The sequence below is a fragment of the Ipomoea nil genome, unplaced genomic scaffold (assembly GCF_001879475.1).
Source record: "Ipomoea nil cultivar Tokyo-kokei standard unplaced genomic scaffold, Asagao_1.1 scaffold2761, whole genome shotgun sequence".
Lineage (NCBI taxonomy): Eukaryota > Viridiplantae > Streptophyta > Magnoliopsida > Solanales > Convolvulaceae > Ipomoea > Ipomoea nil.
This window is the reverse complement of record NW_017619189.1, coordinates 745,895-764,661: the sequence shown is the minus strand read 5'-3', so window position 1 is coordinate 764,661 and position 18,767 is coordinate 745,895.

The window sequence follows — 18,767 nt, the reverse complement described above, 5'->3', positions numbered from 1 at the left end:
CATCATAGTGGATTTGGGTTGATGTGAGTGGCCCCGCAGACGTAGGAGTGAGGCTCCGAACTGCGTGAACATATCCTGGTGCATGCTTTCTTTTACTGCTATTTATTTCATGTTATTTATTATTTCTGGAATATGTTGTCTTCTAGTCCAGCTTTATAATTGAAATAAATTAAAGGTTTTAAAGGTTATATCTTGCATTCAAGATTCACGTGCTTTTTCAATTGGTATCAGAGCACGGGGACTTAAATTACTAGTCTAAACCGATCTGGCTATCACGTGTTTTTTGAATTCAAGATCTCAGCATCTGTGCCTTTTTTTGTTTTTCTGGTTTACTTGTTGCTCATTGTGCATTGAGTCTTACAGAATGGAACGACATAGAGCACCTCCTGAGCTAACAGGTGACAACTATGCGTACTGGAAGGCCCGCACCAAAATGCATCTACGAGCTCAAGGGGAGAGGGTCTGGAGGGCTGTTCTCACTGGTTGGACTCATCCTACCAAAGCTGGAGCCAATACAGGAGATCCTCCAGTCCTCAAACCAGAAGCGGAATGGACAGAAACTGAGATGACTACTGCAGGCTTCAATCATAAAGCGTTAGATATTATTTTTTCTTTAATGCATGAGAGCCAATTTACTATTGTTGCAGGATGTGATTCGGCCAAAGACGCTTGGGATGCCCTAGAAACTACCTATGAAGGAACTGCATCAGTTAAACAATCCAAACTCCAAATGGTTCAAACCGACTTTGAAGATCTAAAGATGAAAGATGATGAAACCATAGTGGATTTTCATGCTCGGATACAAGAACTAGCCAATAGGGCAAGCATTCTAGGTGAACCAATCACTCAAGAACGACTCGTCAAAAAGATTCTTCGCTCACTTCCTCCAAGGTTTCGAATGAAAGTTACAGCCATTCAGGAGCACGATGGATGGGAAAAGAAAACGGTACAACAATTGATGGGAAGCCTACAAACTTATGAGATGGAAATCTTAGGCGGACCTAAAACAAAAGGAAAAACCGTAGCATTCACTGTAGAAGACGCTGGAGCTGTTTCTGATCCAGATGAGGTAAGTGATGATCCCGTAGTCTTTTTAACTAAAGGTTTTTCTAAATTGTTGCAACAGGTAAAACAAAGACAAACTGGAAAGCTAGGCAAGTTTCAAGGCCAAAAAGGATTAGGATCAAGTGCAAATCGAAACAATCAAAGATCAAACTCATCCAGCCAACGACCAGGTGCTTATCGGAACTCTCAATCTAAAGACAAAACCGGAGGCAAAGGGATCAAGTGTTATGAATGTGAAGGGTATGGCCATGTGCAGGCTGAATGTCCAACCTATTTGAGAAGGAAGAAGTCAATGAAAGTTGCCCTTACCTGGAGTGATGACGATGAACCAGAAACAGATCCAGGTTCTGATCCAGATGAGATCTCCGGAAACTTTGTTGCCTTTACAGCTCTTACAACTACCGTATCTGCTTCTACAACTGGCGAAGAATCAGAAATTGAAGAGTATGTGTCATCAGAAGACCAAGACTTACCAGCACCTACATTTGAAGTAGAGTATAAAAAACTGTATGCAAAATGGGAAATTCTTGTAAAAGTCAATAGGTCTCTGTCTAGTCAGGTTAACATTCTAGAAAATGCCAAAAAAGTGTATCTATCTAAAATTTCTGACAGGGACAGCATCATTGAAGACAGTCACAAGAAAGAAGAAAGTCTCAAACATGAGCTAGAAGATCTCAAAAAGGAACTGGAGCAACTCAAACGCAAGATAAAAATGATGGACAACACATCCACCTTAGACCAAATTTTAGACTCTGGTCGAAAGACGTCTACAAAATATGGGTTAGGATACTCTGGAGGAAAGGACAAAGCCACTACAATTTTCGTCAGAGCCTCAGGTTCTGACTCAGTCTCTGGAGCAGTTCAAGATCGTCCAGAAACCAGTACAGCTCGGCGTCAAATTAACTTTGCTCCAAGAAAAACATCACTCAAGGTTAGAGTGTATAATCCTATATGTCATTACTGCAGGGTACGCGGACATACAAAACCAGAGTGCTTCTACTTCTACAAAGACCAACGTCGTGAGAAATTCACAAACAAATCTATCACCCCGTTTGTCAAGCAAATTTGGGTGAAGAAAAGTGACTTTGTATGTCATGTCTCTTTCCACTCTACGAGTACTAACAGAAAAGAGAGATGGTACTTTGATAGTGGATGCTCACGGCATATGATGGGTGATGCTAAATACCTAAACAACGTAAAGGGAAGTACAGGAGAAGTAACTTTTGGCGACGGTGTTAAGGGAAAAATTACTGGAATTGGAACTCTAAATGTCACAGGTCTACCCAAACTCCAACAAGTTCTATTGGTGGAAGGTCTGCATGCAAATCTGATTAGTATCAGCCAATTATGTGATCAAGAGTGGAAAGTCTGCTTTACAAAAGACAGCTGCAACGTTACAGACTACAAAAAGAACTGTGTCATGGAAGGTAAACGCTCTTCTGATAATTGTTATATACTTACTAACGATTCTTATTGTTATAGGTCCAGCATAAAAGAATCAAAACTGTGGCATCAAAAGTTAGGCCACTTGAATTATCGCTCTCTTGAAAAATTGATAAAAATCGAGGGTGTTCGGGGTCTACCGAGTATCAAGGTAGAAAAAGCTGGAGTATGCAGCGCCTGTCAAGCTGGAAAACAAACTAGAGCAGCGCATACCTCTCAAAACATGATCAATACCACACACTGCCTGGAACTCATTCACATGGACCTCATTGGACCTACCAGAACAGAAAGCATTGGAGGTAAAAGGTACATTTTAGTTTGTGTTGACGATTTTTCTAGGTTTTCGGGGGTCAGTTTTCTCAGGGAAAAGTCAGAAACCTTCGAAGCCTTCAAAGCCCTGGCCCTAAAACTCCAGAAAGAGAAAAATGAGCCAATCATACGCATTAGAAGTGATCATGGACGTGAATTCGACAATCAAGTATTTGATGATTGGTGCGCATCAATCGGTATTTTCCATGAGTATTCAGCACCTAAAACACCACAACAAAATGGTGTGGTTGAAAGAAAGAATCGGACGATTCAAGAGATGGCTCGGGTTCTACTCAATGCAAAAGACTTGCCTCAGAGATTTTGGGCTGAAGCAGTAAGTACTGCTTGTCACACGATAAACCGAGTATATCTACGACCCGGAACGCATCATACTCCATATGAAATATGGAAAGGTAAGAAGCCTAATATCAACTACTTTCATATTTTCGGCTCACGGTGTTTTATCTTGAAGGATCGAAACCCAACCGGAAAATTCGAGCCTAAAAGTGATGAAGGGTACTTTCTTGGGTATTCAACGAATAGTCGTGCCTACCGTGTGTATAACAAAGTTACAAAATCTATCATGGAATCGGCAAACGTGGTGGTTGATGATCAACCTGAGGAAATAACTGAGGTTATAAGTGTCTCTAACCCAGAAGTCACTCCAGAATCTGCCACAGATAATCCAGAAACCCCTGAAACTACAACATCAGATTCTACTCAATCTTGTCCGGAAACTGCTCCAGAACCTAGTCCCGACCCAGATGCTGGAGCACTCGAAGGGGCTATTCGTCTTCGCAGAGATCACCCTACTCAGAATATCATAGGAGACCCATTCTCTGGGGTAAGGACTAGAGGGATTAAACGGAATTACCTTGAGCTTGCAGGGTATACGTGTTACACATCAAAGATCGAACCCAAGACGGTAAAAGAAGCCCTATCTGATGAACACTGGATTAAAGCCATGCAGGAAGAACTAGGACAATTTGAACGTAACAAGGTATGGAATCTAGTCCCAAAACCTGACGGTGTAAACGTTGTAGGAACAAAGTGGATTTTTCGCAACAAGACCGATTCAGCTGGAAACATTGCTCGCAACAAAGCAAGACTAGTTGCACAAGGCTACTCTCAAATTGAAGGTATCGATTATGAAGAGACATTTGCACCAGTAGCACGACTAGAGTCCATTCGCCTTCTTCTATGTATAGCATGTGCTTTAGGAATAAAATTGTTCCAAATGGATGTCAAAACGGCTTTTCTAAACGGATATCTGTCCGAAGATATATATGTTGCTCAACCTAAAGGGTTTGAAGATCCTCATCATCCTGACTATGTCTACAAACTGGACAAGGCTCTATATGGTCTAAAACAAGCTCCGAGGGCCTGATATGAAAGATTATCCCAGTATCTTCTCCAGCACGGCTACAACCGAGGGGGAGTCGACAAAACCTTATTTATCAAAAGGTCAGGTAAGCATATTACAATTGCTCAGGTTTATGTTGACGATATTATCTTTGGTTCCACTGAAACAGGTGCTACAGATCAATTGGTTCAAGTCATGCAACAGGAATTCGAAATGAGTATGATTGGCGAACTAACCTATTTTCTAGGACTACAAGTCCAACAAACCAATGAAGGTATTTTTATATCTCAAGAAAAATATGCAAAAGGCCTGCTAACAAAATTTGGACTTGAGTCAGCCAAAGAAGCAAGAACGCCAATATCTACGACTACAAAATTAAGCAAAGATGAATCAAGGAAACCAATTGATCCTACTCTATATAGAAGCATGATCGGGAGTCTTCTGTATCTGACAGCCAGTCGTCCAGAAATTATGCTCAGTGTTGAAATATGTGCCAGGTTTCAAGCAGCTCCTAAAGAATCACATCTTAAAGCTGTAAAAAGGATAATAAAATATGTCAAAGGTACTCTCAATTATGGCATTTGGGTTTCAAATGATACTAATCTGAATCTTGTAGGATACAGTGATGCCGACTGGGCTGGAAACGCAGATGATCGCAAAAGTACATCTGGTGGTTGTTTCTTTTTGGGAAAGAACTTAGTTGCCTGGCTAAGTAAGAAGCAAAACTCAATATCTCTCAGCACAGCTGAAGCTGAATACATTGCAGCAGGTAGTTGTTGTACTCAACTCCTATGGATGAAGCAGATGCTCCAAGATTATGGTCTACATCAAGAGTACATGACACTATATTGTGACAACACTAGTGCGATCAACATCTCCAAAAATCCAGTTCAACATTCCCGAACTAAACATATTGAAATAAGGCATCATTTCATAAGAGAATTGGTAGAAGATAAGGAAATCAACCTGGAGTACATTTCAACAGAGAAAAATCTAGCAGATCTTTTTACAAAGCCTCTTGATAACACAAGTTTTGAGTTACTACGAGCTGATCTTGGGGTGTGCAGGTTTTCAATCTAAGTTTGTATTGTGACTCAAATAATATTTTTTTTTGTTGTTCTTTTGTTTTTGTGTTATTTCCTTCTTTTTCAGATTTACTCCAGAAAATCCTCCAGATATGATTACTGCTCCAGTACGCTCTCCAGACCGGAAAATAAGCTTCTTTGACCACACTAAAAAATCAGATTTTTTTATTAATTGTTTCTCTCTCTTAGCAGTTATACTCCACCGGTTCTTCCCCAAATTTATAGAATCCAATCCCTAAAATTACTCTCATTTACCTTTAAAATCTTTTCTACCCAAATCTTCGAATCCTTGCAAAAATCCTCTACTCAATCGATCTGATTTGCTCCTGTCTTTCTCATGGCTAGTCATTCTGATCTTAATCCATTCCTTTTCTACCTCACGGAAGATGAGCGCCTAGATCTCTATCGTCAAATTCTTCGGGGAACAGCTCCGATCTCGGACATCTCTGCTCGTCGGGTTCTCGCAACACTTCTTCGACACCCATCTCTGATGGAGGAGTTGTCTGTGAAGGACTCTAAGGAGATCTTTTCAAGAGCATCAGGGATCACGGATGACCCATGGCCTCTTGATGAAATCTTAGACGAGGAGCTTCTTCAAGGAGAACTTCGGGCTCGGCAACTACGGGCTCAATCTACGGTTTGATTTCTCTAATCTCTTAGGGAGCAATATCTAATTGCTTGTTAATTAGGCATGCATCGCATTTTTATGCTTTAATCTGCTTCTTGCTTTGATTATTTATGGTATGTTAGTGTTGAGATTGTGCTATTGCCTTGTGAAATTAGGACCCCTCTGCTGGTCTGTCTATTGTGCCTCTGTCTGCAATTCCCTTCACAGGTTCCCAACTTCAAAACACGGACAAGGCCACTTCCAAAAAGGCTGAGCATTCGCATGATCCAGTCACAACTCCAGCCTCAGATCCAGTTATAGATAATCCCGTCTCTGTTCCAGGATCTGTTCCAGATGATGTTGAGGTTTCGATTCGGGACATAGTCTCTGAGCCTGAGGATCTATCCATTCAAGCAGCCATCATCTCTGACACCATTGCAAATATGCCAAACACTGCCCGTGCTGAAACAGCCGTTCCAGTTATCAGGGTGCCGTTTACAAAGGCCAAAGGGAAAGCTAAAATCACTGATCCAGATGAAACACCTGCAGCAGCTCCAGTGGCTAAGAGAAAGCTTCACATGTCCGAGGATGTTGAATTTGTCTCTGAATCTCGTCCTAGCAAACGGTCTGAACTTCGGCCTACGGGTCTTGCTCAGCGTACACGTTCGAAAACTGGCGTGTCTACTCCGGCTCCTCCTCCAGCTTCTGCCCCAGCCTCTGCTCCTATTTCAAAGACAGCTGCATCATCCAAGTCCAAGACTGCTAAGGTGTCCAAGGAGACCTTGTTCAGACCTATCTTGCTCTCCCCTGCACTGGAAACAATATGGCAGCAGCACTCAAATCGCGATATCTTGGTTGAGAAAAATTTTAGTATTGAATACCTCATTCGCGTGTGCAATATCATTCCTTTGCTTAGAGCTCAGAATCTTCTCCAAACCATCCAGAATGTGGGAGCTTACTCTGCCTGGCTTATCCCAGAATTCTACGCCAATCTCACGTCTAATTCTCTTCGACCGGCCTCTCCACATTATCATCAAGTTTTTCTCCGGGATACTTGGTATGATTTTAGCCCCTCTTTTATTAACTCTTATTTTCAGCGTGATGCGTGTGATGATCTGTTTGATCCTGCTGGGGACTTTCTTGCATCCCATCTTACACACAATGAGATCAACGTTTGGCCAAAGGATGGCCTGCCTTCGAATGTTCTTACTGCAGTCTATTCGGTTCTCTTTCACCTAGCTTCTAGCAATTGGATCCCTAATGTTTCTGTGCACACTGTGAATAAGAAGATGGCCTCTCTGTTATACAAGGTTCGACATCAGCTACCTATTGATCTTGGTCATCTCATCTATCATCACATCATGGGTTTTTCCAAGAAGAAAGAAGCCAAGATTCATCTACCATTTCCTTGCCTTATCACGGGTATCTTGCAACAACAAGGGCTTCAACTCTATTCCAATGAAGAACTCTGTCATGTTACTCACAAAACCTCTATGGACTCTCGCATCTTCCAAAAATCCCACTTTGATGATCGGGCCACTCTCTCCTCAGTTCCACCTGCCCCTGCTCCAGAGAATACTCCAGCAACTGGCACGGCCTCTGCATCGACTACTTCTGCTGCTGACTCTGCTTCGACTCTGGCTGTTCTCAGACAGCAAGTTACATTTCTCGCTTCACACATTGCCACGATGAAAGATGCCTCTCTTGCCATTCAATCTTCAATCTCTACTGCTGAGGCTCAGATGCTTCGTGTGACTCGCCAGATTGCCACTATTGAAGCTGCTCCTACTGATGCTCCTGCTGGTGATGACGAAGACTTGGAGACCTCCTCCTCTTCCACCCAGTCCTGATGTTGCTCTTTGTCCATTAGATTGACAAAAAGGGGGAGTGCACTTAGTAAGGGGGAGTACGTTAGTAAGGGGGAGTACGTGTTTTTTTTTTAGAACTTAGCCATAAGTGCCAGTGAATAATGTGGTGTGCTCTACCTTTATTTTGTGCTTTTAAATGTGTTAAGGTGCTGTGTGTTTTTGCCTTGACTATGTGATAAATGCTATGCAGCTATATTATGTGACATATATGTGTTCTGTGTCTCTTTGTGCTCTTAAATTTCTGTGTTTGTATGCCTTAATTGTGTTTTGAATTCTCTGGCACAATATTGGTTAAGTTTAAAGGAGGGTGTGTGTCTAGCTACTCTTGACTAGTGACTAATCCGATCTCTTTTGTATAGATTATTCATTTGGCAATTCATTTTAAAGCCGATGATATCTTTTAGTAGTTTTGTCAACTAATAGCCAAAGGGGGAGATTGTAAGTGTAAATATATTGCACATTTAAACCTCTGTTTTATTGGCTTAGATTAGTTGTCAAAGTAGTTCTGGATTAGTTGCTGGATTAGTCACACGTCTGGAGTAGTTGACTGGATCAGCGCAAGGAAGTTATCCAGGAGGTAAAAAGCTTGTTCAAAGTATTTATTCAAGACCCTATCAATGGGGAGATCTAGATCTAATGGAGCAGCCGAATTCAAGGAATGGAAGAGTGCATACTTTGAGGATCAAAACATCATTTACAACCTATATATAATGCTACCTTAATTAGCATTTGATTGACGCACTCTTTCACAAAGTCTTACACTGAAATCTTGGTGCATCTATACCGAAGATAATCTGTACTATTGTGTGTGAAGATGATCTTGCAATCAGATCATGAAGAAATGAAGAACGCCTGCACATCGGATCCACTGGAGTAGGCTCTGGAGTAGTTATAGGTTATACTGTAGAGTGTAATTAACTATCCTCTTGTACTCCGTTTTTCATCATAGTGGATTTGGGTTGATGTGAGTGGCCCCGCAGACGTAGGAGTGAGGCTCCGAACTGCGTGAACATATCCTGGTGCATGCTTTCTTTTACTGCTATTTATTTCATGTTATTTATTATTTCTGGAATATGTTGTCTTCTAGTCCAGCTTTATAATTGAAATAAATTAAAGGTTTTAAAGGTTATATCTTGCATTCAAGATTCACGTGCTTTTTCAGTTTCGGCCAGACGGGAGCCAATTGTGTTTGGCGTTATGATGATCCGTGTCAAATTTGTGACCGTTTTGGTCACACGGGAGCCAACTGTTTTCGGCGTTATTCAGGGGCTCCGGGTTTTCAGGCTAATGTGACCGTCTCTAGTGATAATGGTGATTCCAACGGTCCTCATCAGTGGTTCCCTGACACTGGTGCTACAAATCATGCAACGCCTGATTCTTCTTTGATGACTTCTGCGACAAGTTATGATGGCCCGGAGACTCTGCGAGTCGGCAATGGTACAGGTTTGCCTATTGTTAATGTTGGTTCTGCTTCGTTAGCCACTGATTCTATGTCTTTTAAGTTACATGATGTTTTGCATGTCCCTGGTCTCTCTTCTTCTCTATTATATGTCCAGCGTTTTGCAAAGGACAATAATGTTTTCTTTGAGTTCCACCCTCTTTGTTTCTATGTGAAAGACATTTTGACCAAGAAGGTTCTTTTTAAGGGACATGCGTCTGGGGGTCTCTACACATGGCCTGCGTCTTCTACTTCCCCTGCTGCATTTGTTGCTGCACGGTCCTCTTACGTTTGGCACATGCGGTTGGGGCATCCTCATTCTCGAGTCTTACGTAAAATTTTAGCGTCTTCGTCTGTTGATACATTTAATTCTAGTGATCTTCCCAATGTCTGTTCCTCTTGTCAATTAGGAAAATCTTCTCGTTTTCCTTTGTCTCGTGTTGAAACTACTAGTACGCATCCTTTGGAATTAATTTATTCAGAAATTTGGGGCCCTACGCCATTACTTTCTGCGTCTGGCTTTAAATATTTTGTGTTGTTTGTGGATGATTACACTCGTTATATGTGGTATTATCCCATGCGTGCTAAATCTGATTTGTATGCTATATTTGATAAGTTTCGGTCACTAGTTGAACGTTCCTTTTCTCGCAAGATTATTTCTTTTCAATCTGATTTAGGGGGAGAATATAAAAAGCTTGGTTCCACTCTTGCATCCTTAGGTATTCGTCACAGGCAATCATGTGCGTATACTCATGAACAAAATGACAGGGTAGAACGTAAGCATAGGCATGTTGTTGAAACGGGACTAGCATTAATGGCTCAATCCTCAGTCCCGTCTCGTTTTTGGGATTATGCTTTTGAAACTGCAGTTTTTCTAATCAATAAAATGCCCACTCCTGTCTTATCTGATAAATCTCCTCATTATCTTTTGCATCGGTCTCCTCCATCTTATTCATATCTGCGTGTTTTTGGGTGTTTATGCTTTCCAAACCTACGTCCCTATAATCGCAACAAACTACAGTTTCAGTCATCCCCTTGTGTCTTTCTAGGATATCCTCCATCTTTTCGTGGCTATCGTTGTTTAGACACTAACACTAACAAGGTTTTTATCTGTCGCCATGTGCGATTCGATGAGGCTGTCTTTCCTTTTGTTGCTTCTGTGGATTCGCAGGTTCCAAAACCACGCCCGGAGCCGTGGGGTGTTGCACCAATTGTTTCTGGTGGCGATCCGACTATTGTCACGGCTCGTGACCCTCCTGCCGCGCCCATAGCCGCTTCTGACCACCACCGCCAGCAGCCTGCTACTGCCGAGCCCATGACCGAGTCCGAGCGGACAGTCACGGACCAGCCGGCTCCTCGGCCAAGAGGCCGGCCTCGTGGTCGGTCTCGTCACGCGCCCTCACCCGTTCGCTCTCATGGAATGAATACGAGAAGTTCGGGACCACATGATCATGTTGCTTTATCTGCTGCTGCTGTTACTCCTGAACCTACATGTTTTACTAAAACGGTTAAATTTCCTGAATGGCGGGATGCAATGGATTTGGAATTTAATGCCTTGGTGCACAACAATACATGGAGGCTTGTTCCCTTTAAATCAGGTATGAATATAGTTGGATGTAAGTGGGTGTTTAGAACCAAGAGAAAGGCTGATGGTTCGATTGAGCGTTACAAGGCTCGGTTAGTTGCCAAGGGATTCAATCAAATTGTCGGCGAGGATTTCTTTGAGACCTTTAGTCCCGTTGTTAAACTGACTACGGTACGTCTTCTTTTATCCTTAGCTATTTCTCGTGGATGGACTATTCGACAGTTGGACATACACAATGCTTTTCTAAATGGAAATCTCGCTGAGACGGTTTATATGCGCCAACCCCCTGGTTATGAAGACAAAACGATGCCCGGGCACGTTTGTCTCCTTCAACGTTCTTTATATGGGCTTAAGCAAGCTCCCCGTGCTTGGTTCACTCGTTTGCATGATTTTCTGGTTTCTGCTGGTTTCCCACCTTCCAAGACGGATATCTCTCTATTTATATATTCACATGGCAATACTCGTTTATATTTTCTGGTTTATGTGGATGATATTTTGGTTATGGGATCTGATCCGGCTCATGTGACTGCTCTTATTGACAAGTTGGCTCTTGAGTTTAAAGTTCGTGATATGGGTGTGCCCTCGTTCTTTCTGGGTATTGAGACCATTCCATTGTCTGATGGCATGCTTCTGTCTCAATAACGGTACATGAAGGATATTCTAAAACGAGCAGGTATGGTTGATTGCAAGCCCGTGGCTACTCCGGTTTCAACCACGAAGGCCGAGACTGATGTCGTGGTACCATACGCTGATCCCACTCAGTATCGCAGCTTTGCAGGTGCTCTGCAATATCTTACGGTAACTCGGCCTAATCTTTCCTATGCAGTCAATCGTTTGTGTCAACACATGCACTCTCCCTCTACTGCGGATTGGGCGGCTCTCAAGAGGGTGTTACAGTATGTAAATGGGACACTACATCTTGGTCTTAAGATTACGTCTTCTCCTTCTCTAGATATTCATGCATATTCTGATTCGGATTGGGCTGGAAATCCTGATGATCGCAAATCTACTAGTGGTTTTGCTGTATTTTTGGGGACCAATCTTGTCTCATGGGTTTGTCGAAAACAACGTACTGTGGCTCGTTCATCAACTAAGGCTGAATACAAAGGTCTGGCTGATGTCTCTGCAGAGGTTACTTGGCTCGTATCTCTAATGAAGGAAATCAGGTTTGCGCCACCTTCTGTGCCTAAACTCTGGTGTGACAATCTGGGAGCTACATTGAGATCGACTAATCCGGTGTTTCATACTCGCACCAAGCACATTGAGATTGACTACCACTTTGTTCGTGATAAATTCGCGAAGAAGGAATTACAAGTCAATTTTATTTCTACCAAAGATAAGATAGCGGATATTTTTACTAAGTCTCTTTCGTCTGTACGTTTTAATTTACTCCGTTGCAAGCTCAATGTTTTGGCTGACCAACCTTGTGCTTGAGGGGGAGTATTAGGACTATTAGGACTCTATTATCCATATTAGACTAGGACTATATTATTCGTGTTAGACTAGGATTCTATCTCGTATCTCTATATATTTGCTCCCTGTACTCTCAGACATTATTATTGAATACAACACAATTATATTCTCATCATTGTAAGGAAAAGAGCCACCTAAATGTGAGTTGTTATTGCTACACCCCTGATCTAAGTAGGCAAATTATTGTGTGGACCATGGTACACACAATGCTGTGTGAATAATAATAAAGAGTACATTTTAAATATATTAAAAGTACATTATTCGTGTACTGAATGTACATTATACAAAATAATGTACTTTCAGAACTCAAATAATGTTTTTTCTCTAAATACAATATACATTTTTAATATACTAAAAGTACATTATTTGTGTACTGAATGTACATTATTTTATAGTATGGTCCACAATAATAATTGATCTAAGCACCGGCCCTTTGCAAATTTAGACTTTATTCGATTTCAGTTTTTTTTTTTTTTTTTTTTTTTGGTACAAAAGGAGAAGAAGAAGAAAAAAAAAAAGATACAAAATGCCAATGCCTTTGAGTGAAGTTTATGTAAACACATTAGTATATACATACATGAGTCCTGAGATTTATAAATGGCATTCCTTGATTTGGTTTACATTGATTTGAAACATTTTTGTAGGCAATAGAATGGCCGGTCTTGTTTAAGAACCACACTACAAAAGAGAGAAGACGAGGAGATAATGAAAAAATGGCAAAAAAAAAACAAATGAACTTGATCTTCGGATTACTCTGCTTCTACATATATGTAATCACGTTTTTGTCCACTTACCAGAAATGGTCAATATTGTCAATTTCAATTTTGATTGTTCCCACCTTGATTAAAAATTCTTTTCATCACTTACAACTATTTGCCTATTTTTTTAAATACTTAGGTGGTCCCAGTTTTGTCGAGGTAATGCACTAATCCTAAGCTCATAGCACCCCGCCCCAATAGTTATGTTGTGCAACCGAATGCACCATGCGCATGGTGCATACGATACAAAATGACGTCGTTTTGACTAAAAACGCGCGTCTCACTTAAAAAAAAAAAATCAGGTTCGATTCTCGGCAATAGCATTATTGTGGATATATAGTTATGAATTTCTGGATATATAGTTATGAATTTGTGGATATATAGTTATGAATTTATGGATATTTAGTTCATTCATTGTGGATATTTAGTTCATTCATTGTAGATATTTACTTCATTCATTTACTGTGGATATATAGTTATGAATTTCTGGATATATAGTTATGAACTTATGAATATATAGTTATGAATTTATGAATATTTAGTTCATTCATTGTGGATATTTAGTTCAATCATTGTGGATATTTAGTTCATTCATTGTTGATATTTAGTTCATTCATTGTGGATTTTTACTTCATTCATTCACTGTGGATATATAGTTATGAATTTGTGGATATATAGTTATGAATTTATGGATATATAGTTATGAATATATAAAAATGCTATTGCCGGGAATCGAACCTGATTTCTTTTTTAAGTGGGACGTGCATTTTTTTAACCAAAACGACGTCGTTTTGCATCGAATGCATCATGCGCATGGTGCATTCAGTTGCACAGCATAATTTGCGACCCCGTCCCTAGAGGGATTGCAGAGGTAAATCGTGAGTCATGCAATCATCCCACCGGTCATAACCTAGTTTTCATGCTTGCACAACGAATCTATGTCGCCTTCGATGAGTGATCAGGTTATTATTCAATGCATAAACAAAAGACATTACAAACTTATTTATACACAAGAGTAGCATGGACTAAGCTAAAAAACCATAACAAACCAAGAAATATTCAAAACCTTCCTAAAGACTCTAACTCACTTAATACACCCCCTCAAGCTAACGATGGACAAGGGACAATGCCAAGCTTGACGCGTAGATCAAATAAAACGTGGAGCTGGTAGAGCTTTGGTGAAAATGTCTGCTAACTGGTCGTTTGTCGAGACGAAGTTCCCCTTTAGTGCACCTGTGGAGACTTTATCACGAACAAAGTGATAGTCTACTTCTACATGTTTCGTTCGGGCGTGAAAAACCGGATTAGCACACAGATATGTCGCCCCTAAATTGTCACACCACAGAACTAGGGTAGTGGTTTGTTGCAAGCCAAGTTCACATAGAAGGGATTGAATCCAAGCGACTTCCGCAGCTACATTTGCCAATGCTTTATATTTCGCCTCGGTTAATGAGCGGGCAACAGTTCGTTGTTTTCGTGAGACCCATGAGATCAAGTTTGGGCCTAGAAAAACAGCAAAGCCCGCCGTTGATTTTCTGTCACGAGAGCAACCTGCCCAGTCGGAGTCAGAGAATGCATGCACGAGCTGGGACAGTGTCAATGATAACCGTAGCCCGAGGTCCAAAGTATCCTTGATATAACGGAGTACTCACTTGAGAGAGGCCTAGTGGCCTATGGTCGAGCTATGCTAGCTCGTGTCAATGATAACCGTAGCCCGAGGTCCAAAGTATCCTTGATATAACGGAGTACTCGCTTGAGAGAGGCCTAGTGGCCTACGGTCGAGCTATGCATAAATGGGCACAACCGGTTCACCGCAAAGGACAAGTCGGGGCGAGTTATCAATAGATACGTAAGGGACCCAATAAGCTGTCGATATGGAGTAGGATCATTCAAGGGGGTAGCGTCGTCGCGGTTGCATTGGAGGACACCAAGGTCATTGATGTTGCAAGAGGGTTGTAGGACTCCATGCCAGATTTGCGTAATAGCTCCAACATGTATCAGCGATGAGATAGTACCATAGATTCAGAACTGTAGACAGCTTCAATACCCATGAAAAATCGTGGCCTGCTTAGGTCACGAATCTTGAATGCTGAAGAGAGCTTAGACAGTAAATCATTAATCAAAACTGTATCATTACCCAGCAATAAGATAGCATCAACGTAAACAAGGATATATGCTCGGGATCGGCCATAATCATAGATAAAGAGGGATACATCTGTTTTGGAGGGTCGGAGACCAACATGCACCAAAAAGTTATGTAGTCGTGTAAACCAGGCCCTAGAGGCGCAATTTACACACGTGATCAGACGTATTTGGATTAATGTTGCCCGGTGGTTGGTGCATGTAAATCTCCTCCATAATGTGTCCATTTTAAAAAGCATTATGGACATCGAGTTGGCGCATCGTCCAACAGTTGGAAACCACAAAGGCCAACAGAAACCTCATAGTGGTCGGCTTGACCACTGGACTAAATGTTTCAAAATAGTCCTTTCCCGGGACCTAGTTAAAGCCCTTGGCTACTAGTCGTGCTTTGTAGAATTTGACAATGTCGTCGGCTTTCCTCTTGACACGAAAGACCCATTTGCAGCCAATTATGTTCATATCACTTCGAGCCGAAACGAGCTGCCATGTCTTATTGTGTAATAACGCATTGAACTCGTCATCCATTGTGGTGCGCCAATGTGACAGTTTGACGGCCTGGGAGAAGCAGGTTGGCTCTTCATCATCAATGTTGTTGGTTTTGCAAGAGATTCTACAAGTTGTTTTATCAAGCCACTACACAATGTTTTGATTATATGATTTATATCAATGTAAGAATGTTTAAATTGAGTCATTCCAACAACAATTTGAAAGCTAGTTCATTCAAAGAGTTACAACTTTTATGAAGATGGCAAAGCTTAATTTTAATGTTTACAAGATCAAAATAAAATAGCTTAAAAATCATAATTGATGTGTAGAGGATAATCATACACACCATGCCGTAACCATGACCCTGAGGCGTGTTAAATAATGGTTATAAGACAATATTTAGAAAGTTTTATCATATCATTGTTAGACTAAAATATCACATGCATCAAAGAATATGCGATCATAGGATCGACTAACCTCCAGCCATAGTTTCTGTTACGGTTGAGCGATCCGGACTGCTGCAGAGATAACGAGTATTTTGTCTCTCACTTTACTCAGCTCTCTCTAGATGGTGTATGAGGTATGTAATGTGAGCAGTGAGAGGACTAGTGACCTTATATAACCACTGGCCATCATTGTGGTTGATTGTCTTTAGGTCTCCTAAACCCTAACCAGACTCCTAATCATAATGGTAGTCTAGCTATTAGGTTATTAGTGTTGCACCACATATCAAATACTGAATATTATCATAACTTATCCTAATGTTATAATAATAGTAATGGATAAACGTTACAATCATTTGACATTTTTGAGGTTTCATTTATCATTTAACCTCTCCACATTAGAATGAGGTTAGATTAATTTATATTATGATTTATAATAATCTTCAATTCTAACACAATTTCATCCAAAGATATGTTGTACTTTTTGGTCAAAATACTTCTAATGAAGTAAAAGTATATGAAGAAAAATGTAAACACCATATACGATTGCTTCATTATAAGTTTTGTAACAAAAAAGTACGGGCATATACTTGAATGAATTGACTAACCATACCTCAAATAAGGTTACTTACAACCACTTTTTCTAATTTGTCCCTCAAACTACTAACTAGGTTAAGTTGATCATAAATCACTAAAATAATTCTAAAAGACAATAATCAATTTAGGAACTTGGTAATATACATGTAATTACTTAGTAAAAATATGCCTCTTATGACAACTCGCATCACCATGTTTACTTAATGAGACTCTTCAAGGAAAACATAACATAATTGCTTAATGATCTATACAAGAGCGATATGATCATTCCTATGCATTACCTTACCTATGTCTCTATAAACTCCAAACTACAAAAGTCAACAAAGATCTAGCAATTTATTTTTTATTAAAAAAAAAAAAGAAAAGAAAAGAAAAAGAGCGGACGTACTAACAAGTTGGAGAAAATTTAACAAATACATATGTTATACAACATAGTACCTATAGGTAGGGTTTGCAAAAAATTTTCCAAACTTTTTTAGTAGAACTCCCTCTAGCAAAAACATGATTTAAGGTTTTCATGGGCAACGGTTATTACACGAAGCATTGTAAATGTTTCTTTCATCAAGATATTGTCAAGACTCCATCTCTAAAGTACCTTCCAACAAGTTATTATAACTAGAAGGATTTTCTCAACGTAAAAATTATACTCTAACAAAAGAAAAAGAAAATTAAAGTTAATTACCATCATCCAATGGAGTCCATATGACCAGGGTAATTTATGCAACACAACTTGAGAAAATATAATTTAATCAACTAGTTAAGACCCTCTAAGTATTATATTGCTATAGTTGGAGTTGATACTTAATATCAAGATATACACTTTTGCTTGCTATAGTTGGAGTCGAGCCTTAATACCAAGCTATCAACTTTTGTGCACAAAGAATCTAACCCGTAGTAAGAATCAAACCCCTACTTGGGACAATATAATTTAATCAACCAGCTAAGACTCCTCCTAGTATTATATTGCTATAGTCGGAGTCGAGGAGTAACATGAAGCATATACTTTTGTGCACAAAAAACCTACACTAACCTCGTAGCAAGAATTATTGAACCTCTACCATGTCACTGAAAATAAGTTTTAAATTGTACTTTTTTTTTTTTTTTTTTTTTCACTAGATCAATGTCCTAGGTGTTGATATTGTCTATCTTGTTGTAGTGTGCTACTGTGTTAAATTACTATGCATGATTTTAGAAAAAAAAAAAAAAAAACTTATTTTGTTTCTTTATATCTTTGGGTTAGACTTACGATGAGTCACTAAAACTTATCCCCAATGGGCTTTGTTGTTAAGCTGTTACGCAAGGGCTATGATCCACACAGTGTTACGTGAATCATAACAAAAAGTGCGTTTTTAATATACTAAATGTACATTATTTTTGTACTGAATATACACTATTTTTTTTACTGAATGTACATTATTTTATAGTATACAAAATATGGTCCACACAACTTGTATGGACCATGGTCCATACAATAATGATTGGTTACACAAGAGTCATTTCCTATAACCCTAATAATAGTATTAACTTGAGAAATTATTACTCATTAATCAGTATATTGACTAATTATTTATGCCTTTGGTATCAATATAATCAAATCTATTTATAGATATCTTAGCTATGAATATAGGATGTATGATAATAATCGAAGTTATCAATGATATTTTGTATAAATTACTCGCTTATAACTAGTAATTATATCATAAATATGACAATGAAACTTCATATAAGAATTTTGAGGTTCACTTTAGTTGTATCATAGAAAACAAAACATCATATATCTAACTTTTGTGTTCAACTGAGTTATCATGATTTACATTCTCCTAATGTTCTATCAAGTCGGGGCGTGAGAAACTTTTTTCTTTTTTAATTAAGTCAAGAAATATCTTGAACAGACCCTAATTGTAGGAGGTCTCTTTAAGTCTGTACTATATTCAAACTAATCTTCATTCTCATCGGTTGAACGCGTGAAAAACCAATGAGGTTGGGGATTCAACCTTTTGGGAGAATAAGAAAATTAAATTCTGTACATAAAATGTTTAGCGTGTTGATTAGTTAAAAGAAAGTTTGATGGTGAATGAACAAAATTGAGTGAATATAATAATTTT